Raw genomic sequence first — 25,594 nt, 5'->3', positions numbered from 1 at the left:
AACTGGCTGTATAGGAGAGCATATTTACCAATGATACATCAGACAAGGGTTTGATTTCCAAAATATATAACGAACTTACACTACTCAACATCAGAAAGACAAACAATACAATTTAAAAAATGGGCAAAGGACCTAAACATACAACTTCTCAAAGGTGGACATACAGAGGGCCCAGAGGCATATGAAAGGATGCTCAGCATCACAGCCATCAGAGAGATGCAAATTAAATTCACAATGAGATAGCACTGGGTAATTTTTTAAATGGCACATAGGGAACACAGTATACTGTTATTTTCTTTTTCAGTTCATAGTGGAAACTCCTGCCCCTGAATAATAATGTACATTTCACGATCAGAGGTCAATGGAGCAGAGTTGTGTCATCTGAGGCCAGAAAATTTCCAGTTTTCCTAGGGGTAAATTTGGCCATTTGCCATTAAAAAAAATCAATGAGCTTACTTAACACTGGATGTTTAAGTGGTTTATAGTAACCCTCTCATTTACAGTAACCCTTTCATTATAAATGCAGTAATTAGTTAATATTCATGTTATAGCAAAATTTATCATAGACATTATAGAGTTACCATTAAAAACAATACAAAGCTGTGTTTCACTTTTGGGTGTTACATCCCTTCTTTCACCAGGAAGTATATAGATATTTTTTTTCTTCATTATTTGGTCTGATTAAGATAGTTTTTATTATTTCTTGGCTCAGCAATGAGTCCTTTATTAACTAAACTGATTGGCCAAGTGTGTCTCAGAGTGACTGTGTAATTTCCAGGACTGGACTTTCACTGATGCCATTTCTTTTTCACGTGGCCAACTTCTGGAAGGCCCATACCACCTCTCTTCTCCTAAATTAAACCACAGATACATGTTTTTACACAGATTTGTTAAAATACTATAAATTCCAGATATTTAGGAATTAACTCTTCTATTCTGTTATGCTTTGTCTCTCACTTCCTCTTAGCAAGCATCTTCTTAATAGAGATGGTGTGTTTATTTGCTTATTTACTTGACTTGTTTCCTTCACTCCAGTGTGTTTCCAGTTCTGTATTTTACACAGTTGTTCAGTGAAATCTTCTATTTTAATATACTAACCTGATATAACAAATAACTAGCACTCTTAAAAGATATCTTCTATACATGTGACTTTACAGTGTATTACCTTCAGTACAGTGTGGTGAACACATTCATTGGCTGGAATAATACTACAGCAACAACCAGCACTCTTGGGAATACTGTGCACATCAATTACATCATTTTATTTATTCTTTAAAGATTTTATTTATTTATTTTTACAGAGAGGGGAACAGAGGGAGAAAGACAGGGAAAGAAACATCAGTGTATGGTTGCCTCTCACATGCCGGCTACTGGGGACCGGGTCTGCAAACCAGGCATGTACCCTGACTGGGAAACGAACAAGTAATGCTTCGGTTCTCAGGCCATCACTCAGTCCACTAAGCCACACCAGACAGGGCCAACGACATCATTTTAAACTGTCTTTAAAAAAAAAGATTATTCTATTACAGTTGTCCCAATTTTTCTCCCCTTTATCGTCCCTCTGCCTGCACCCTCCAGCATTCCCCACCCTTAGTTCACATCCATGGGTTGTACATATGAGTTCTTTGGCTTCTCCATTTCCTATACTATTCTTAATCTCCCTTGTCTATTTTGCGCCTACAAATTATGCTTCTTATTCTCTGTACCTCTTCCCCCAGCCCCCTACCCATTGATAGCCCGCCATGTGATATCCATTTCTGTGATTCTGATCCTGTTCTAGTTGTTTGCTTAGTTTTTGTTTTTGTTTTTTTTTTAGATTCAGATATTGATAATTGTGAGTTTGTTGTCATTTTACTCTTCATAGTTTTTGATCCTCTTCTCTTTCTTAAATAAGTCCATTTAACATTTCATGTAATAAGGGCTTGGTAATGATGAATTCCTTTAACTTAAGCTTATCTGGGAAGCACTTTATCTGTCCTTCCATTCTATGTGATATCTTTGCTGGATAGAGTAATGTTGGATGTAGGTCCTTGTATTTCATGACTTGGAATACTTCTTTCCAGCCCCTTCTTACCTGCAAGGTCTCTTTGGAGAAATCAGCTGATATTTCTCCTTTGTAGGTAACTCTTTTCCTCTTGCTGCTTTTATGATTCTCTCCTTATCTTTAATCTTGGGTAACTTAATGATGATGTGCCTTGGTGTGTTCCTCCTTGGATCCAATTTCTTTGGGACTCTTTGGGCTTCCTAGACTTCCTGGAAGTCTATTTCCTTTGTCACACTGGGGTCATTTTCCTTCATTATTTGTTCAAATACGTTTTCAATTTCTTGCTCTTCCTTTTTTCCTCTGGCACCCCTATGACTCAGATGTTGGAACATTTAAAGGTGTCCCAGAGGTTCCTAATGCTCTCATATTTTTGAATTCTTGTTTCTTTATTCTCTTCTGGTTGGATGTTTATTTCTTCCTTTTGTTCCACATCATTGATTTGAGTCTAAGTTTCCTTCCCTTCACTGTTGGTTCACTGTATATTTTCCTTTATTTTATTTTGTATAGCCATTTCTTCCTTCATTTTGTGACTGAGCTCAATTGATTCTGTGAACATCCTGATTACCAGTGTTTTGAACTCTACATCTGATAGGTTGTATATCTTCTCATTGCATACTTCTTTTTTTGGCATTTTGATCTGTTCTTTCATTTGGGCCATATTTCTTTGTCTTGGCACACCTGTTACATTGTAAGGGGTAGAACCTTAGATATTCGCTGGGATGGAACAACCTTCTTTTCTGTGTTGTGGTGCTGTATGTGGGGGAGGGGTGAAAGAGGGAACAATGTTGCTCACTCACTCTGCTCTAGTTCTACTTTCCATTACTTTCTTGCTTTCCTTAAGCTGATTGTGCCCTTTCAGGTGTTGATTCCCAGGTGGGTGAGTTTGTGTATGTTCTAAGATCCTGTGGTCTCTCCAACCAACTCTCCTGTGAGACTGTGAGTTTCCTCCACCTTCACAACCTCCAGAGGATTTTGCAGGCAGAGGTTTTGAGGCTTCAATTTCCTGGTCAGCCAGTCCCAGCCTTGCCTGCCTGTTCCTCCAGCCACAGACTTTCTGTGGGTCCTCTCCACTGGCTGCCCATCCTCATCCCTCCCACTTATCTGGGTGAATGTTTCCTTAACTCCTTGGTTGCTGGAGTTCTATGCAATTTGATTTGCTGGCAGTTCTGGTTGTTTATTGTTTTTAAATTGGTCATTATCCTTCTTTTGGTTGTGCAAGGAAGCAAAGCGTTTCTACCTACACCTCCATCTTGGCCAGCCAAATTTTTTAATTCATTTTAAACTGTGTTTATCCAAACTCTTTCCCATAAGCTTCATGACTATGCCTTATAATCCTCAGGCTTAAAAATTTTGGGAATACAAGTCAATCAGAATTGTACACTTAATTTTCAACTTCTTTTTGAGATAAAGCTGAAAACTTAGAACCAAAATTTCCAGGTTGCTTTTTTTTCTTTTGTAAATGTAGTTGCTTTGTCCTTTTAGCAATAAATAAAACCAAAATATCTTCCTGTCCTACAGGTTGGTGCAGCAGTCTGTTTTTTATATTTGTTTGTTGGTTCATTTGTTTCTTGTGTGGAGGCTGACCTAACAGGGTGAGGGAAGAGGTAAAGCTGTGAAGTATGAGTTCACCTCCACTTTTCATTGCGTTCTTCTGGGGTTTAAATATAGCTAAAAAAGAACAATAGGTGGTGGTAAGGGCATATGCCTGGAGCACTTGTAGGTTATGCTTGTCTACTTTCCTGAAGAGTATAATAAAGGTTATTGTTAAAAAGTTTTAGTTTTGTATTGTTTGTGTGATTTATGGGCAGACGCCAGTGTCAAGGACATATTTTCAAAGTGATGGTTATCATAAGTGTTATTTCAAATATTATATATAAAATTTAAGGTTTAGTTAAAACATTTATAATAATTTGAAGTTTTTCATGAAGTTCCATTTTAGGTTATGATAATCTAGGAAAGATTAAAATATATTTATTTTATTTTATTGTTGTTCAAGTACAGTTGTCTGCATTTTCCCCCCACTGCTTCCCTCCACCCCAGTAAATGAATGGATCAAAAAACTATTGTACATTTACATGATGGAAATTTAAAATATTTTTGACTGACTTTTTACAAGCTAAGCCTCAGATTCCTCCCTTTTAAAAATTTATTTACTTTGCATACAACACATAATTTTCTTTTTCTTTTGTGTTTTGATATGAACAAGAACTGATGAAGGATTTACATAAATTTTTTTTGAGAATTAATTCACTTCATTTCATAACCTTTATGTTAAAACCGTGCCTTGGGTGTTGCTTGCTCTAATGTGATATCTACCTGAAGCTAATTTCATTTCTAACCAAAATTTATAGTGAAGGACATACCAAAAATTATAAGCAGCTTCTCTGAAAAAAATATTAATTTGCTCTTTTGCTTTCAGTGACTTCAAATAAAATGTTACTAAATTGCATGATCAGTAAAGACAAGATTGTGTAGCACCTCTCCTTTGCTCAGTGCAGAAGAGCAAACAGTGGCTGTTTTTGCAGTATGTTGGCGCTTTCTCTCACCTCGGAGACCAGGCTAGATCGCAGAGGGGCAGGGGAAATAAGGGACACCTAGAGGAGCACTTCTCCCAAGCTTCTACTGGGTAGTAACGAGGAGGGGTTAGAAGGATTTCTGGGATGTTAACAGATATTCTAAGATGTGTATGGAAGAAATGCTAAGACGATGAAGGGAACAGTAACAAAATGCACTGGGTTTTAGGCTAGGCAATGGGAGTTTTAGCATAAGTAGGGCTGAAAGACCAAAATATATTTTCGTCCTGGGCAGTTAAACATAAATTTATTTTCAGTCCCTTTGGATAACTTCAAGCAAATGATGTGCTATTGCTCTTTTGTAACTCTCTCTTCAGCAGTTTGGGTGTGCACACTTCTCCGCAAGGACATCATTTCTTTTATGTATTCCATTTTCTCCCCCAGCCCATTTTCTTCCAACAATTTCAGTATTTCCCAAATTCTGTTCCGAGGATGCTGCAGGTAATATCCTGCAGGTATTAACAGCATTGCTAGACAAAAGGGTTCCCTGGGCAAACACATTTGTGGAATGCTGAGTTAGAGGGTTTTTTTGTTACTGTTCTCTCCCTCCCTCCTTCTCCTTTCCCCACTCTGTCTCCCGTTTCCGTCTTCTCCCCCCTTCCCACCCCATCAATCTCTCTTTTGGTTCTGTTTCTTCAATGGTAGGCCTTACTGTAGCCTGCAATGTGATGCCTACCCTTTAAGGAGGGTAGTGACATTTTCCAAAATTATTTGATAACAGTACAGTAAATATTTTTGTATTAGAGAGCTATGAAAGTTATCAGTCAAGTATTCAGGGGGAAAATTTGTTCTTATTATATTCGGTGATCTAGCCGAGACTTAAAGAGGAATTTCAAAGTTGTATATGAACTTGAAGTCTACACTTACTGTGTTTATGTTTTGGTATTCAGTTGAATACTACATTTATTACAGTCCTTAGTTCCATATTATAATTTCTGTTAAAAGTATCGTATGTGTTTCCCTGTAAAAGCTTTTTATAAGATAATAAGATTAACACTTTATTAGCTATTATAAGTGTTTTTGACTCACGAACACATGTGAAGAGTGGTATAAAAGTCATCTCTGATTCCAGAGGAACCTGTTCTTTCTCAGGTGCTAAGGGTGCATCCAGCAGTAAGGCCTGGAAGACACTGCTCAGAAGGTGTTAGTGCCGGACACGGGTGTGCGAACTACCTCCTGGCGAATTAACAACAAACTCCACTATACGAGAAAACTATTCCTTAAAGAAAAAGATCTATGGTATTTGTCTTTCAACACCTGGCCTATTTCACTCAGCATAATGCTTTCCAGTTCCATCCATGTTGTTACAAAGGGTAGGAGCTCCTTCTTTCTCTCTGCTGCATAGAATTCCATTGTGTATATGTACCACAATTTTTTGATCCATTCATTTACTGATGGGCACCTAGGTTGCTTCCAGCTCTTGACTATTGTAAATTGTGCTGTATGAACATTGTGGTGCATAGGTTCTTTGAAATTGATGTTTTAGGATTCTTAGGATATAATCCTAGCAGTGGAATTGCTAGGTCAAAAGGCAGGTCGATTTTTATTTTTCTGAGAAAATTCAACACTGTTTTCCATAGTGGTTGTACCGGTCTGCACTCTCACCAACAGTGAACTAAGGACCCCTTTTCCCCACAACCTCTCCAACATTTGTTGTTTGTTGCTTTGTTTATGATAGCCATCCTGACTGATGTAAAGTGGTATCTCATTGTGGTTTTAATTTGCATATATCTGATAGGTAACAATATTGAGCATCTTTTCATGTGTCTCTGGATGTTCTGTATGTCCTCCTTGGAGAAGTGTCTGTTCAAGTCCTTTTCCCATTTTTTAATTGGGTTGGTTGTCCTCCTAGAGTGGAGTCATGTAAGTTCTTTGTATATTTTGGAGATTATACCATATGATCTCACCTTTAACAGGAAGCTAAACAACAAAACAAACAAGCAAGCAGAATAAAAACAAAGACACTGAAATAGAGAACAGGGGGACAGTGACCAGAGGGGAGAGGAAAGGGATTTTAAGGGGAAAAAAGGGGAGGGATTTGGAGGAACAAATAGGAAGGACACAGGGACAAGAACTAAGGGGGGTGGAAATGGGAGGGAGGTGGGGAGTGTGGGGTGGGGGGGCTAGGATGGGAGAAATAGACAAAAAACTGTACTTGAAAAATAACTAAATAAAATTTTAAAAAAGAGAGATCTATTTATCTCTTGCTGTGAATTACAACAGAATGTTGTCTGCAGCAATCTCAAGGGGATAATAAAACCAGTTCTAGTCAGGTTGACATTTAATGCAATTGACTATCAAGAGGAGTTGTTTAGAAATAGATGTTTCTATTACAATAGAGGAGTTGTTTCATTGCATAGATGTCAGCTGGGATTACAAATCAAAGTAATAAAAAGGATGAAAATGTTGACCTTTTGTTATTTTGAAAATTTTTTAAATTATATTTAAATTGTATTTTATTAGAATTTGAGGAAATTTACCAGATCCTGGTGAGGCTCCGGGTTTCATAAAGACATTCACACAGGTTGGGAGACAAGAAAATAAGAGAAAGAACAGGTCCCTCTGGGATCGGAGATGACTTTTAGACCACTCATCATATGTGTGGTATGAAGAAGAAGAGAAGGGGAGCACTGTCGGACCTTGCTCTCATCAAGCGGCTGAAGGCAGCGCCGATGGAACAGCAGAAGATGAGATGCGGTGTTCCCACCGACTGAGCCACCAGGGCAGGCCTTGCTCGGCTTAAGGTAAACATGCTTCAGTGTCTAATGAGGTAACTGTGACACGTGCATGGTTTATAATTTAGTTCTTCATATTTGCTTCTTAAGGGTATAAAACCTAAAGTCAAATCTCAATCGTTTGAGGTAATATAGAAATTAAATATTCTAACATCTAAGCTAAATATTTTCAGTCTTAAATACTATATTTTAGCCTAGTATTAATATTATTAAAATCGTGGATTATAATTTGAAGGTTTCATTAGTGAGGAAAGAAGGTGCTAGCTCTACCAAAGGAGACAAATTCTTCCTAAAATTCTATTTTATTTTTTATTTTGTTAGCTAATACACTACTGCCTTATACTGATTACAAAGATATTAGTTAATTGTTGAAACTTAAAAAATAAGAAATTAAAAAAAGAAAATAAATTAAAAAGAATAAAACATTCATAAGCCTATCATGCAAAAACACATTTATTTCCTTTTCATTTTTTAAAAATGCACATTTTTATATATTTCAGATGAGACTAAATATATAATTGTATATCTTGACTATGTTTTTCTTATTAAATTATACGGATTTTTCTCAGTGTTTTTTAAGGCAATGTTTTTAAGAGCATCAAAAAACTGATCTGATTTTTGCCTATCATTTAGTAAATTTTTACTTTTGGGCAAGTTAATTTACCTCTACTTCCTCATCTGTAATGGATGGAGATAATAGTACTTACCTCATAGAGAACTAAAATCATGCACATAAATTTTTTAGTACAGTGTCTGGCTCATAGTAAAAATAATAACCATTTTTGAAATGGTGATTGGTTCACTTCTAGAGTGTCATAGTGTTTCCAACTTTTTCCCTATTGCTGGATATTTAGATATTTTTAATTTTATTCTTCTTATTACTACTAAGATAAATATATTTAAGATCTGTTACCAGTTTTTTAATACTAGAAGGGCATTACGAGGTCAAAGAGAATGACCATTTTCAAAAGTCCTAGATAGATGGATGGGTGGATAGATAGATGTGTACATTTCTTCACAGAATTAAGTTTTGAGTTCAAGGGCGAGTTGTTTCATAAGGGGTCAGCTCAGTTCACACTTAGAAATTCATCTAACATAGTGTCCTAGGGTCTTACCAAGCTGAGAAAGTCCCCTTTAACAATAGAATTGGGTGTTTTATCCGGGTCTGGGAGTCAGACAGCCCCTCCTGCTGAGCACTGCAGCTTGGCGCTTGATCTGCTGAGACCGGGACAACTGCTGTCTACCTTCCAGTGACTGAAACCCCACTCACGGTTGGCCACACAGAGGCTTTGCTTGTAAGCTGGAATCGTCTGCATTTGTAGGACAAACACCACTTGTTTCTGGGTCCCAGGGGACAAAAGACTACACAATGGCAGCTTAACAGAAACCCTCTCAGTTCTTGGGACAGAAGTCCTAGGTTTAGGTGTCAGCAGGTCATCCTCCTTCCAGAAGCTCTAGGGGAAACCTTCCTGCCTTCTCTGGCTTTTGGTGCTCCAGGTGTCCCTGGGCTTGTGGCTGTATCACCTTAAACTCTTCCTCCATCTTCAAGGGCCACCCCACCTGCATTTGCTTTCCTCCCTGTGTCTCTTCTAACAGCACTCTCAAGGATTTGGGGCCACCAGATAATCCAGGATGATCTCATGTCCAGGTCCCTAGGGATATCTGCAGAGACCCACCTCCACATGAAGTCACGTTCTGAGGTGCTGGTGGACTGTTGCCTAGCACAGTTGCTCCCCTGACTTCCCCAGGTGGTCATCTCAGGCCGGCAGCCCTGTGTGTTCACCAGGAGACACCTTCAAGTCCCTGGCTGACCTCCCAGGCTTACTGAGCAGGTTTTGTGTCACACAGTTGGGAGCATGAAGGACAACCCAGTGCCAGGTGGCTCAAGTAGCTTAGGTCACGGCAGCAGGAACGTGGTCCCACCCTGGCTCCCTGCCAGAGCACCACTGAAACAGCCAAAGATTTAAAATTTTCCTAGACCGATTTTACATTTATTGCCATTAAAATTAATTTTTATTAGTTTCCATAAAACTTCCTAAAGAATACTAAAGAATTTCCTTAAAAGCTACTTAAACTCATAAACTTATCAACATTACCATTCAACAAGAGTAAAAACATTGTACTGAGCCCCTTTTGAATTCACTTTCTTCCTGATAAACACAGATGTTAGAAAACTAAGAATGTCTTTTAAAATATGGCTTCCACATTGAGTAAATGCAGCATTGTTTTATTTTTACTTTTTTTCCCAAATTTTGTGCTTCTTTTTTATTTGAGAGAGACAGAAAGGAAGAGAGAGAGGAACATCGGCCACTGTTCCACCTCCCCGTGCACTCCCTGGCTGACTTCTGCGTGTGCCCCGACCCGGGACCGAACCTGGAACCCTGGTGTACTGGGACAGCACTCCAACCAAGTGAGCTACCTGGCCAGGGTGCATTTTTTTTTAATTTTAAACAACTGTTGAACCAATCTACACCCCAGCCTCCAGGTCATCAGGCATCAATAGTCAGGGACTCTAGAGAAATGTCTGCTTCTATGTCACTGAAGAAACAGCTGAGCACCACATTGAAGAGCAGGAACAGCTTAGTGCTCATCCAGCCCCAAGGCATGCCAAAGCCCACTTGGCCAGAGCCTGGCCCAGCCCAGAGGCACTTCCTGTTTAGGTTCTGGAAGTGGGTTTGGCTGGAGGGAGCCCTCACCCTGGAGGTCCTGCCCCTCACTGAGCCCCTTCATGAGGGTGATGGTGGGGACGGCACACTCTGGGCCTCCTGTCCTCTGAGAGGACATTGTGGAGGTCCTGAGATGGCGCATTCTGGCCACTGCCATGCAGTGAGTTCAGAAGCAGGTTTTCCATGGCTGACTCTGCAGCCAGATCAGAATCTTGGTGAGGGGCCCCTGGGGAGCACACTCAGCCAATGCTTGCCCCTGGGATTCTGCAGAGTAAAGAAAAGTCACACTGAGTGTCCAGGAGAAAGGGTGCAGAGAGGCCCCTGAGCCCCGGGCACACAGGAACATAGCCCGGGCCTACTGGCGATGGAGACAAAGACCAGGTACTTGGAATACCTTGCCGGGAGGTGGGGTCCTGGGTTTACCCACTCAAACTATAAAGTATCTTACCAGAAGCTAAGCCTTCATTTCAGTAACTTCTCCATACTAAGTAGAACACAAGTTGGTATGATGCCAAAGTCCAAGTGCACTTCATGGTGCCAATTAGTTGTTTTTTTTTAATTTATTTTAATTGTTGTTCAAGTACAGTTTTCTCTCTTTTACTACCAACCCAGCCCACACCCCCAGTTCTCCCCACCTCCCTCCCATTTCCACCCCCCTTAGTTCTTGTCCATGTGTCCTTTATACTTGTTCCTGTAAACCCTTCCCCTTTTCCCCTGAAGTTCCCTACCCTCTGCCCTCTGTCAGCCTGTTCTCTATTTCAGTGTCTTTGGTATATTTTGCTTGCTTGTTTGTTTTGTTGTTTAGCTTCCTGTTAAAGGTGAGATCATATGATTTTTGTCTTTCACCACCTGGCTTATTTCACTCAGCATAATGATTTCCAGTTCCATCCATGCTGTTGCAAAGGGTAGGAGCTCCTTCTTTCTTTCTGCTGCATAGAATTCCATTGTGTAAATGTACCATAGTTTTTGAATCCATTCATTTACTGATGGGCACTTAGATTGCTTCCAGCACTTGGCTGTTGTAAATTGTGCTGCTATGAACATTGGAGCCGAGGGGACGGGCAGGCCCCCAACCCTCCGGCACCCAGAGTTTAAAAGAAAAAATGTTTATTTAATGCTATTCAGGCCTAATGCCTCCACTAAAATATCAAAGTCCTTTAGGGTATACACCTACACCCACACAGCGCTCCTTTCTCCCACTTGTCCCAACTCCGGGTACCGTAAATCAGGAAAAGAGCACACGTCTGTGTTGCAGGCTGCTGGCACCGTCAGCTGGGTCACTGTGCAGGATCTCGAGTTAATCCAAAGTACTGTGGTACCCTCTCATGGTCCACTGGCAAGAGTCCTTTGTACCCAGTTCCAGTCAAAGTCTCTGTTGCTTTTCAGGCCCCGCGGCCAAAGGGGGCACCCCAAAGCCGTGTGGGCCTCTTCTACCAAAGCTGCAGGAGTCCACACTCCACCAAAAGCATGTGGCTGTCTTCTTCACCTGGCTGCAGGGATCTCCATTCTGGCAAAGCTGCGTGGTTTTTCCCTTTCACCTGGGAAAGAGGGGGGTCCACACTCCGCCAAAACCACGTGGCTCCCTCTTTCACCCCACCAACAGGGGGTCCTCACTCTGCTGAAACCGCTGGTTTTGTGGGTCCCTGGGGTGTTTGTTCTCGGGGGGTCTTTTTTTTTGGGGGCTGAGTTGGTGCATAGGTTCTTTTGGATTAGTGTTTCAGGGTTCTGAGGATATAATCCTAACAGTGGAATTGCTGGGTCAAAAGGCAGTTCCATTTTTCATTTTCTTAGAAAATTCTGTACTGTTTTCCATAGTGGTTGTACCAGTCTGCAATCCCACCAACAGTGCACTAAGGTCCCCTTTTCTCCACATCCTCTCCACCATTCAACAAATGGGGCAGTAACATAAAATGGAGTAAAAATAGCCTCTTCAACAAATGGTGGAGGGAGATTGGACAGCTACATGCAAAAAAATGAAACTCGAGCATCAACTTACACCATACACCAAAATAAATTCAAGGTGGATAAAAGATTTAAATATAAGCCATGACACCATTAAAGTCCTAGAGAACATAGGCAGGAAAATCTCAGATATTTCACACAGCAACATTTTTACTGATATGTCCCCAGTTAGTTTCTAATCACTCTGCTACGAACTGCTGGCTTTGGAGCTGCTCCCCACCGCCACGGCTGCCCCACCCCAGCAGGGAGGAAGCCTGGGCTTGTCAGAGCAGCAGGGTTCCACAAGGCCTCTGCACTGGGCCAGTGCTGAGAGGGGGTCACAGACGGGGCTGGGTGTCCTCAGACTCTTAGTGACTGTGGGTGTGTGGTGAAGGGCCAGGGTCTGACCTGCCTGGGTCAGGGCTCTCATAAGTGGAATCAAGCCTGGACTTCAAGTGCATCCTTCCATGTCTCTGCTGCCAGAGTGAAATTGGGTCCCACTGCCTGAAGGGGACAGGAAGTCAAGCCCTGCAGGCTCCCTGTCACTGCCAAAGTCACTCTGGAAGGGAGCACCCAGGAGGTCTGGGAGGACCCCCCTCCACCCCCACCCTGTAGCCCTAGGGCTTCCCTCACTCTGCAGTTCTCTATGCTCAGCCACTAGCAACTTGTTGGCAGCAGGTTAAAACTGACTTCAAAGGATGAGTCTGGAAGTTTCCCTTCCTCCCCTGCTTCCTGAAAGTTTGTGTACAGTTGATGTTTGAAAAAATTGATAGACTTTGGGAGTGTAACCATCAGGGCCTGAGATTTCCTTTTTTTTAAAAATTTGTTTAGTTTTGGTAATTTGTGTAAATCAGCTGGAAATGTAACTACTTTTATAGGTGACTATGCATTTTCAACAGTGGAAGAGTTAGAATGAAGTATAGAAATGTTAAAGTGCCCCAAACCCTACAGTTACATTAGAAAGATGTCTGAGCATATTTGTTACTTAAGCATTAGAATGAACAGAACTTGTCTTCCTCAGGGGTGGCGAGAGTCGGAGAACTTGGGTCCTTGAAGCTCCACTCAAACCCAGGTGGGAGCCTGTGCTTGTTAACCACCCTTAGTCCTCAAATGGGTGTAATGAAGACCTGTCGTAGATAATCCATAGAGGGATTAAACCTGGTGAAGGATGGCAGGTGTCTGGCAGAGGGGCAGCAGCACATTCACAGGGAGGCAGGAGCCTGATAAGGTGATAAGGTGACCTTGTTATGCTGCACCTCACTTTATTTTTCTTTTATTTCCCACCCACCACTGTTCCCTTTGAGTAGCATCCCTGTAAAACCAGTTAAACAAGCAGTTTGAATATCACCTTAACCTCAGTTCCTGAGGGCCTCAGACCCCACACCTGTCCCTCAGTATTTGAGGTTAGGACAATATTTGAACTGCTCAGAACCTACATTTACCTCTCTCCCCTCTGTTTAAGGATTATGCCCAGCTGCTCTGTACTTACTCTTTGTGACAAGGAGTGTTTTAAGAAGGTGGTGCAAGTGGTAAAGAACTAGAGCCCAGGCAGAGCTGGTGGCCTGACCCCAGTGGAGTGCAGTCTGCTAGTATGGGGTGGAGGGAAGGGCTCTTTTTTGGACAGAGCTCAGAACAGGCTGTGAAAGGCCACATCCTTCTTTCTGCAGAAACCGAGAAACTGATAGCTGCTGGTACCTCCTTTGAGTGCTCCTGAGTATGGAGCACAGGAGGAAATTCCCGGGAAAGCAGCGGGGGTGAGGACCTCTGGGAAAGATGACAGGAAAGCATCAGGCTGGTCAGAAAGGAAAGCTCATGGGCTCAGCAGTGAGTGCACCTTTCAGGACTAAGAGCACTAAACAGTGTTAATCATTTTCCCATTTCTCTCATTTTCCTTCATCTCCTCACTCACCTCTCCTTATTCTGCCTGTCTTGAGTGGGCAGCTATGTTTCTTAGGTGCTAGCTTTCTATCTTTGAAGGGTCATCCAGGGTCCACACCACAGGACTGAGAGTTTTCATGAGATATGGGACCTTTAGATCTAAAACTAGGAAAGTCTCAGGAAAACTAAGACAGGTTAGTTACCCTATGACCCAAGATGTCTTGAGAAGGTGAAACAGTTGGCTTGAAATCCAGCAAAATCACTTTTGTACACTTGGATTTATCTGTTTGTTTGTTCATTTGTTTGTTTATATTAGTTTTCCCCAGGTCAAATAAGTTAGGTACCAAAGAACAAACAGTGTTTGCAGTGCCTTGTATTATAGCATCTTGTATAAATTTCCATAGGTGGATTCGGTAACCCTGCAGTACACACACACACTCGGCCTAAAAGCAAATGGGCCAGACATCTTGGACACTTAACATGGCTCTGGTCCCAGCCCTTTACACAGTTATCTCTCATGTGAGCTTGATAAATATTTGATAAACTCCTGAACCAAGTTTAACTGAGTACATTATTGGATCACATCCAAAACCTCAGGGCCAGACAATCTGAAGAAACTTGGGTGTTCCAGAAATTCCTCACAGCAGAGAACAGAGAAAGGCTTCATAATCTAAAAATGGCTGGTTACCATTACCTCTGTGACCAAATTGATCCTTCAATTAAAAGGGTGGCCTGCCACCTGGTGGTACCTTTTAGCACTGCGCCCTGGTAAACCACAATTACCAATAATTCCTGTGTTGGATGAATTTACTGGGCTGGGTGTACAATCATCAAAGACAAGGGCTGGGAGAGTCCACATGTTGTAACTATATTTCTGACTACTAGTATAGAGAAACATGGAGATTTTAAATAATTTTTGAATTCTTTTATATGAGAAATCTCCTAATGAGGTAAGGGGAAAAAAAGAAAGGTAAAATCTGTGGAAAACTTACTTGAACTAAACATTCTGTGTTATTCCCCTCACGACAACCTTGTGATATGGATAGTATTATATTTATTTTACAAATGATAAAATGCATACTCAGAGGTTAAGACATCCTTTGACATTAAACAAGAAAATAAAAGGGTATGACAATTCTTTCTGTCTCCAAAGCATGAACTCAGGCTGTTATACTGCATTTTGCCAAACATTTAACAAATCACTTTAAAAAATTAACTTTATTGCAGCATAGTTTACATACAATATAACTTATTTAATAACTTCCTTATTTAATAGGAAGTTATAAACATCTTATATCTTACCCAACTATAGCACAGTATCAAAACAGGAAATTAATATTGGTACAGTCTAGACACCTACACAGGTATAAATTCATGTAACCACTGCTATAATCAAGAGACAGAAGTGTTCTAACACCACAAAGACCCTCTTTATAGTCACACTGTCTTGTGTTGGTCTCAAGCTCAGGACAGTGATGCTGTCAGCTGGAAATACCTGGGGACACTCACTGGGGCTTGTAGTATTTGTGGTGAACCCACAGATGCTTTTGCCTTCACAGCCAGTGTTGTGGCTGAACTGGCCCTTTGGTTCTTGTTATGATTATAGGACACACATGAGCAACAGCCATCAGGAAACTCTGAAAAGACAAGGTTTATTATTCACTACTCTTGAAGGGTACACGGCACACCCAGGTGTGGTGCCAAGGTTTCCTCAGGTTCACTCTTTCAGGAATTAATGTGATGAAGGGAAAAGCAGGGTCACTCAGATGGTCGGTTATTTAGGTCACCCAGAGCTTTCTCAAAGGGGAACTTCATGGGTGGGGAGGCCTGGCTCCTCATCTAGTTGTGTAGCTGGCAGTGTGTTCATCCCAGACTTGGAGTGGATGCCTCAGCAATAAAAAGCTTAATGCCAGCCACTTACATTAAAATTTAAAAAGCTACTTGCCAGGCACTTACGCACACCTACACCTGTCTCTTCTCTCTCTCCCACCGTTCCTACACATGGGCAACCATTAAACTGTTCTTCGTCTCTACAATGTTATTTGACAGTGTTATATAATCGGAACCTTACAGTACATGACCTTTTGAGATTGCTTTTCATCTCATTCAGTACAGTGCTCTGAGGTCCATCATTGCGGCTGTGTATCAACAGTTCATTCTCTTTTTACTGGTGAGTCAAGTTCCATGGATTGGATGCAGTGCAATTTGTTTAACCATTTACCCATGGAAGGATAGTTTAGTCATTTCTAGTTTTCATTATTACAAATAACGCTTCTAGAAACATTTACAAAAGGAATATTGTATAGAAATAAGTTTCCACTTTCCTGAGTCATATTGTAGTTTCATGCCCAGTTTTTAACTGAAGTAGTTTACCAAAGTACCTTCCAAAGTGATATGTACCATTTGACATTTCCAGCAGCAATGTAAGAGGGATCCACTTTCTTCACATCCTTGCTAGCGTTTGGTATTTTCTCCCATTTTTATTTTAGTTGTTTTAGTAGGGATGAAGTGGTACCTCAATGTGGTCTTAATTTGCATTTCCCTAATGGTGAGCAATGTTGAATATATTTTTATTTACTTATTTGACTTTAGCATAGCCTCTTCACTTAAATGACTTTTCATGTCTTTTGCCCTTTTTGTAATTCAATTGTTTGCTTTTGAAGGGCTTTTTTTTTCATTAAGTTTTGAGCAGGCTTTTTTAAGTTAAATTTTTTAATATTTTAGCATACTTTATATATATTCTAAATATGAGTCCTTCTGTTACAAATAAGAATCTGAGTCCAAACAAGGGTTTCTTTCCCAATGCATGTAGAAGCCAGTACTATGACATTGGCTTTTAAGATAAGAAAAAGCAGTTAATTTCAGTGTCTTTGGTTATATTTTGCTTGTTTGTTTCTTTTGTTGATTAGGTTCCTGTTAAAGGTGAGACTGAAATAGAGAACAGGCTGACAGTGATCAGAGGGGAGAGGGGAGGGGATTTCAGGGGAGAAGGGTAAAGGGTTTGCAGGAACAATTATAAAGGACACATGGACAATAACAGGGGTAGGGGTGGAAATGGGAGGGAGGGGGTGGGCTGGGGTGCTAGGCTGGGGTTGGGGGAAAAGGCAGAAAACTGTACTTGAACAATTAAAAAAAATAAAGAAAATTTAAAAAATAATTTTTAAAGCAATTTATTTATTGCTGAGTTTGCACACAGGCAAAAGGAGGCATGGCTCAAATATGTCTCTCTGATCCAGAGTTTAAGGTGGAAGTGCTGCTGGGACAAGTTTTAATTGAAGAATCTTGGAGCTTGGCCATGTATGGTAAGGGAGTTCAGCATCAAATCTTCCTGGACAACAAACCCTTTACACTGAAAGAATTCTGATGTTCAGGTGTCGATCATGTCCTTGGGGGTGAGAGGAAAAGGCTCCGGCTCCAGGTGCAGCTAGAGGCAGTCTTCTCTCTGCTGCACATGCCTTGGCCGCATGACTTGCTGCCTTGGTATGTTAACTCTGAATAGCAACCCAATATCTCACTAAATAGGGTAGGACCATTTTGAGTTGGTTCTTCCCTGTAGTTTGCAGATATTTTCTCCTAGTTTGTAGTTGGCCTTTTCCTCTTTTCATTATTAATAGATCTTCACAGAGCAAAAGTTTTTAATTTCATAGAGTCCCACTTTTCAATTTTTCTTTTATGAATCATGTTTTGTCATGTTTAAGAACTCTTCACCACACCATAAATTCTGAATTCTCCTATGTACGTGTGGTAGTGTATTTTGGACTTTAAATATATAAGAAATATATTTTGACCTTTATCCATGATTCCTCCTGGCACACAGCTTCTAAAACCCTGTAATTTCCTGAGTGATAAGTGCTAAGGAGCATCATTTGTTACAATATTTAGTTTTTGTTTCCAGCTTCTAGTGGCTCTAGAGCGCAAAGGTGAGAGGAGTGTTGTATATTCATCACAAGCTCCTTTCAACCACATCTAAGTTGATGATAATGATATGACTCGGAAAGCCTCTAAGGATGAGGGAGCTGGTTGCCAGGGGAACTAACCTTGTGATTAGAGAGTTGGAACTCTGAGCCCACAAGGGGCCATGTACTATTTTCCACTTCCTAGTATCATTTTTTTCTTCAACCCAAATTTTTTTAAAATAATTTTATTTAGTTATTTTTCAAGTAGTTTTTTGTCTATTTCTCCCATCCCAGCCCCCCCCCGGCCCCATGCTCCCCATTTCCACCCCCCTTAGTTATTGTCCCTGTGTCCTTTATACTTGTTCCTCCAAATCCCTCCCCTTTCTCCCCCTTAAATTCCCTTCCCTCTCCGCTCTGGTCACTGTCCCCTTGTTCTCTGTTTCAGTGTCTTGGTTTTTATTCTGCTTGCTTGTTTGTTTTGTTGTTTAGCTTCCTGTTAAAGGTGAGATCATATGGTATTTGTCTTTCAATACCTGGCCTATTTCACTCAGCATAATGCTTTCCAGTTCCATCCATGTTGTTACAAAGGGTAGGAGCTCCTTCTTTCTCTCTGCTGCATAGAATTCCATTGTGCATATGTACCACAATTTTCTGATCCATTCATTTACTGATGGTTGTTTCCAACTCTTGGCTATTGTAAATTGTGCTGTATGAACATTGTGGTGCATATAGGTTCTTTGAAATTGATGTTTTAAAATTCCTAGGATATAATCCTAGCAGTGGAATTGCTGGGTCAAAAGGCAGGTCGATTTTTATTTTTCTGAGAAAATTCAATACTGTTTTCCATAATGGTTGTACCAGTCTGCAATCCCACCAACAGTGAACTAAGGACCCCTTTTCCCCACACCCTCTCCAACATTTGTTGTTTGTTGCTTTGTTTATGATAGCCATCCTGACCGGTGTAAAGTGGTATCTCATTGTGGTTTTAATTTGCATCTCTCTGATAGCTAACGATATTGAGCATCTCTTCATGTGTCTATGGATATTCTGTATGTCCTCCTTGGAGAAGTGTCTGTTCAAGTCCTTTTCCCATTTTTTAATTGGGTTAGATGTCTTCTTAGAGAGGAATCGTGTAAGTTCTTTGTATACTTTGGAGATTAAACCTTTGTCTGAGGTATCATTGGCAAATATGTTTTCCCATACAATTGGTTGTCTTTTTAATTTAATACTGTTTTCTTTAGCCACACAGAAGCTTTTTATTTTGATGAGATCCCATTTGTTTATTCTTTCCTTTATATTCCTTGCTCTAGGGGACATATCTGTAAAAATGTTGCTGCGTGGAATATCCGAGATTTTCTTGCCAATGTTCTCCTCTAGGACTTTAATGGTGTCACGGCTTATATTTAAGTCTTTTATCCACCTTGAATTTATTTTGGTGTATGGTGTAAGTTCATGCTCAAGTTTCATTTTTTTGCACATAGCTGTCCAGTTCTCCCAACACCATTTGTTGAAGAGGCTATCTTTACTTCGTTATATGGTACTGCCCCCTTTATCAAATATTAATGGCCCATAGAGACTTGGGTTCATTTCTGGACTCTCTGTTCTGTTCTGTTGGTCTATGCGCCTGTTTTTATGCCAGTACCAGGCTGTTTTGATTACAGTGGCCTTGTAATACAGCTTGATATCAGGTATTGTGATCCCTCCTACTTTGTTCTTCTTTCTCAAAAGTGCAGCTGCTATTCGGGCTCGTTTATGGTTCCATATAAATTTTTGAAGTGTTTGTTCTATGTCTGTGAAATATGCCATTGGTACTTTAATAGGTATTGCATTGAATCTGTATATTGCTTTGGGTATTATGGTTATTTTGATGATGTTAATTCTTCCAATCCATGAACACAGTATATGTTTCCATTTGTTTGTCTTCCCTGATTTCTTTCTTCAGTGCTGTGTAGTTTTCTGCATACAGGTCTTTTACCTTTTTGGTGAGGTTTATCCCCAGATACTTTATTTTCCTTTTTGCTATATCAAATGGGATTTTTTTCTTGATTCAACCCAAATTTTTATTCCACTCGTTTCTACAGTACATGGCCTTTTGAGAAAGCTAACTCTATCTTAGAGTAATGAACATCCAACTCTCCTTCCCCCACAGTTGGTTCTGAGTGGGAATATTACTAAATCAGTCTAATTAAACTTGCAGGGGTTATCCAAACTTTTGGCATCTCTGGGCCACACTGGGAGAACAGTTGTCTTGGGCCACACATTAAATACGTTGTGGCACAGAGTCACAAAAAAAATCTCCTAAAATTTAAGTAAATTTACAATTTTGTGTTGGGCTGCATTCATAGCCATCCTTGGCTTCACGTGGCCCATGGGCCACAGGTTGGACGCCCCTGAAAGTAAGGCTGAAGAATCCAGTCCAAGATGATGGATTAGGTGTAAGCCGCATCCACCTCCTCTCACGACCACATAAATTACAATTAAATTATAAAACAGTCAACCTGGACAAACATTTGAAGATTAGCTGAACAGAAGTCTTATAATTAAGCACATACAGAAGAAGCCCCATCAAGACTGGTAGGAGGGGTGCAGACACAAAACAGGCTGGCCCTGCACCCGCATGTGGTGGTTGAAAATCCAGAGGGGTACCCGAGCTGCAGAGGTTGCCCCCAGGAGAGAGGGGTCTCAGCCCCATCCTTGGCTCCGCAACCAAGAGCACCAGTGCCAGAAAGAGAAGCCCACATAACATCTGGCTGTTAAACGTCACCAGGGACTACTCCTGCCTTGAGGAGAGAGAAGGCTGCTGGAAACCCAGGCATCCACTTAAAGGGCCAGGAAAAAAACTCTTATTAGCAGGCACTCACTCTAGGCTCCAGCAAAGGGACAGTAGCTCAGAGGGTGCCAGAGTCACACAGGGGAGACTGAGTTGTGTAACTTTGGGGAGAGGGCTGGAGGGACAGTTGCTGAGGTCCCTGTGCTGAGTGCCTCTCCTTCAGGGCTCATGAATGCCACCTTTCCTAGGTTGAGCATCTCTCCCCAAGGATGCCATTAGTTTGGGGAACTACACAAGCCCCACCCTGACAACTTCCAGAAACCCCACCCCACCCAACTTACTACTGTGAGCTTTGCCAGCGGCAACTAGCCTGGGCCCATGTTGCAGTCTTTCTTTTAAAAACTCTCGAGGAATTCCAGGCAAGCCCAGGGGGTGCCAGTGAATTGCAGAGAGAAAGTGAGTTGTGTGGCTGTGAGGCACATAAAACACTGGAAAATTCCCTGGCAAATGGAACAAGGACACTGAGACAAATACTTGAACAAATGGCCAAAATAGCTGAGCAATTAACAACCAGCTAATATATCACAAGACCTAACCTCCCCCCAACCAAAGATTCCCAAAAGCAGATGGAGGGAATTGAGTCAGATGACTGAACAACAGCTGGAACAGCTGAGCAATTAACAATGACCAGCTAATAAATTACAAGACCACCTCTGAAACAGAAGGCAGCATCAGAATTTGGCACTACGAAGGTTAAAGACAATTTCCTCGCCTTTGGAAACACATAAAATCCAAAAAAACTCACTGGCCACTTGTGCAAACTCACTCTTGAGTTGGCCTGGTCCCCTTAGATGCATACTTTTTTGCTTCTTTCATGTTGCCACTTTGCCCTAGGGTCTTTTTTTTTTCTCTACCCAAATAAAAGTTACTCTCACTTTCACCTAGATGTGTGTCTTAATTTTTTTCCTGCATGAATCAACAACCTGGAGGTCGACTGACTGATGAAAGGTCCCAGACTGTGCTGGGGCAGGGCCGGCTGCCAGCTCAGATGCAGTCTTGTGACAGCCTTAGGGCAGAGGCCATCTCCCTGTAAGACCAGCAGGTACCACCTTTCATGTGCTAAGCCATCCCTCCACACAGCCAAACCTTAACTGCTGTAGCCTCAAATGGAACTAACTCTCTGAGTCCCCACCCACTGCAAAAATCCACAAGCCCCAGGCATGTGGTAGCTGGCCGAGGTGTACCCTGAGACATTTGCTGAGGTGGCACCAAGCCACCTCAGACTGGCACCAAGTCTGAATCTATCTTAACGTGGTGAACACCACTCACTCTACTCAGGTGACTCCCTAAGAATGTGCTCATTGGAGCTGCATACCACCTGAGGCTTTTTCAGTGGCTGGCAGCTAACGGATGAGGTGCCTTGGTCCTTCTCAGGTCCTAGTGCTGGTAGCCACTGGCCTCAGTAAGCAGCTTGGCTCCTCTCACAGGCACACAGGCCCAGCACAGGCAGCCAAAACTGGATGGCTTTGTAGCTCCTAATAGGTAGCCCAGAGCTGGTCAGTCATCTGAGTATGAAATGGAGTCCCTCCCAAGAGGCCCCATAACCAACACACCCAGAAGGCTGACTTCAGAGCATGTCAAAGCATGACCTTATTGGTTCCACAAGTGGGACACCCTAAGGAAGATCTCAACAGGCACTAGACACTGCTGGGGCAAATTTGGCTTCATGAGATCAGCCCCCGAAGAGCAGCTCATAATCTGTGGTCATGGCCTATCCTGACACCTGCCTGAGGGTCATCCCCACACATGGATGGGCCAACAGCAATCAAGTCTCAGCTACAACAGAAGGACACAAAAAACCCACACAGAAAACACTTCTAAAAACAAACAGAAAAGAAACACTTCTATAACACCTGGCGCAGGGATCAGGAAGACTGAGCCAGTAGGCCCCACAGAACACAAACTGCATTAAGGTACCTTAGCAAGCCTGGGAATCATTGCAGATCTACCTAATACATAGAAACAAATACAGAGAGGCAGCCAAAGTGGGGAGACAATGAAACATGTCCAAAATGAAAGAACAGGAGAAATCTCCAGGAAAAGATTTTAAATGGAGGCAAGCAAACTACCTGATACAATGTTCAAAACAATGGTTATAATGATGCTCAAGGAACTTAATGACAACTTAACCAGCATGAAAAAAGACATAATAAACCATATAAAAGAACCAGTCAGAAATGAAGAATGCAATAATTGAAATGAAGAATACGTTAGAAGGAATCTACAGTAGATTAAATGAAGCAAAGGCTTGAATCAGGAATTTGGAAGACAAAGTAGCAGAAAACACCAAATCAGAGCAGAAACAAAATTAAAAATGAGGATAGTTTAAGATCCCAGACATAATATCAAGCATAACATCATCCGAATCAAAGAGATACCAGAAGGAGAAGAAAAACAGCAAAACACTGAGGACTTATTTGAAGAAGTACGCCTGAAAACATCACTGACCTGGGGAGCGAAATAGACCCACAAATTCAGAAAGGACAGAGAGGGCCAAATAGATGAACCCAAAGAGGCCCACACCAAGACACATCGCAATTAAACTGACAAAGGTTAAAGACAAAGAAAGAATCTTAAAAGCAGCCAGAGAAAAGCAGTTAACTAGAAGGGAACTCCCATAAGACCATCAGCTGATTTCTCAACAGAAACTTTTCATGCCAGGAGGTGTTGGCACAAAATATTCAAATTGATGAAAGGCAAGGATAAACTAGCAAGACTACTCTACTTAGGAAAGCTATCATTTGTAATTGTGGGAAAAATAAAGAGCTTTCCATATAAGAAAAAGCTAAGAAAGGTTATCACCACTACAGCAGTATTACAAGAAATGTTAAAGGGAATTCTTTAAGAAGAAGGAAGAGGAACATAAATATGAATAATAAAATGTCAATAACTATGTGCCTATCAATAAGCACTTTAAATGTAAATGCTATAATCAAAATGCCTACGGTAGCTAAATAGACAAGAAAACAAGACCCAAATATATACTGCCTACAAAAAACCCACCTCAGATCAAAAGACCCATGAAGACTGAAAAGATATTTTATGCAGATGGGAATGAAAAAAAAACTGAGATAGCAATCTTTATGTCAGAGAAAATAGTACTTTTAAAAAGACTGTAATAAGGATACTCCATAATGATAAACAGATCAATTTAACAAGGAGCTATAACCCTTATAAACATTTATGCTGCCAACATAGGACTGCCTAATATATAAAGCAATTCTCAATGGACATAAAGGGAGAGATCAACAGTAATAAAGTCATAGTAAGAGCATTTAACACTTCATTGACATCAATGGATAAATCTTCTAAAGAGGAAATCAACAAGCTAACAGTGGCCTTAAATGGCACATTTGACTAGATAGATTTAATAGAAAGTTTTAGAGCATTTTATCCCAAAACAGCAAAATACACATTCTTTTCAAGTGCACATGAAACGTTTTCAGGTTAGACAACACAGCAAGTCTCAATAAATTTAAGAATACTGAAATAATATCAAGATCTTCTCCAACCACAATGGTATGAAACTAGAGGTCAATTATAACAAAAAAGACACCCTGAAAATCACACAAACACATGGAGTTTAAATATGTATGTTACTAATCAATGAATGGGTTAACAATGAGAAAAAGAAGAACTCAAAAGGTACCTTGAAACAAATGAAAATAAAAACACAACAACCCAAAACCCATGGGACTCAGGAAAAATAGTCCTAAGAGGGAAATCCATAACAATACAGAGGCCCTCCACAGTAAATAAAAAAATCTCAATAAAAAATCCAACCCTACAACTAAAGAAACTAGAAAAACAACAACAAACAAATCCAACATGAGTAGGAAGAAGGTAATAATAAAAAACAAAGCAGAAATAAACCAAAAAAGTGTATAAAAATCAATAGAAAAATCAATGAAACCAGGAGTGGTTCTTTGAAAAGTTAGACAAGGTTGATAAACCTTTAACCAGCCTCATCAAGAAAACCAGGGGACCCATATAAATAAATTCAGAAATTAAAAAGGAAGAAATAACAACTGACACCACAGAAATATAAAGGATTATAAAATGATACTGTAAACCACTATTTGCCAACAAATTGGACAATCTGGAAGAAATGGACAAATTCTTAGAAAAATATAATCATCCAAGACTGAATCATGAAATAGTTGAAAATCTGAACAGACCTATTAAAACCAAGGAAATCGAAGCAGTAATCAAAAAACTCCCAAGAAACAAAATTCTTGGTCCAGGTGGCTTCACAAGTAAATTTTATCAAACATTTAAAGAAGAATTAACACCTATCTTTCTCAAACTATTTCAAAATATTTAAGAGGGGTATTTAAATATCCCACATTCCAACATCTGCATTATAGGGACACCAGAAGGAGATGACAAAGACCAACAAGTGGAAAGGTTATTTGAACAAATAATAAAGGAGAACTTCCCCATTCTGGCAAAGGAAATAAACTTCCAGGAAGTCCAGGAAACTCAGGGACCCAAACAAGCTGGACCCAAGGAGGAACACACCAAAGCACATCATAATTACAGTACCCAAGATTAAAGATAAGGAGAGAATCTTAAAAAGCAGCAAGAGAAAAGGAGATAGTTATCTACAAAAGAGTTCCCATCAGACTGTCAGCTGATTTCTCAAAAGAGACCTTACAGGCAAGAAGGGGCTGGAAAGAAGTATTCTAAGTTATGAAAGACACATACCGACACCCAAGATTGCTCTATCCAGCAAAGCTTTCATTTAGAATGGAAGGGCAGATAAAGTGCTTCTCAGATAAGGTCAAGTTCAAGGAGTTCATCATCACCAAGCCCTTTGTGTCAAAGGGACTTATCTAAGAAAAAGAAGATAAAAAAGATGAACAGTAAAATGACAGTAAACTCACAATTATTAACATCCACACCTAAAACTAAAAAACAAACTAAGCAAACAACTACAACAGGAACAAAACCACAGAAATGGAGATCACATGGAGGGTTAGCAACAGGGCAATTGGAGTAGGAGAGATGGGCAAAAGGTACAGAGAATAA

The sequence above is a fragment of the Artibeus jamaicensis genome, unplaced genomic scaffold (genome assembly GCF_021234435.1).
Source record: "Artibeus jamaicensis isolate MK-2021 breed Jamaican fruit bat unplaced genomic scaffold, CSHL_Jam_final contig_335, whole genome shotgun sequence".
NCBI classification, from domain to species: domain Eukaryota; kingdom Metazoa; phylum Chordata; class Mammalia; order Chiroptera; family Phyllostomidae; genus Artibeus; species Artibeus jamaicensis.
This window is presented reverse-complemented; position numbering follows the sequence as displayed.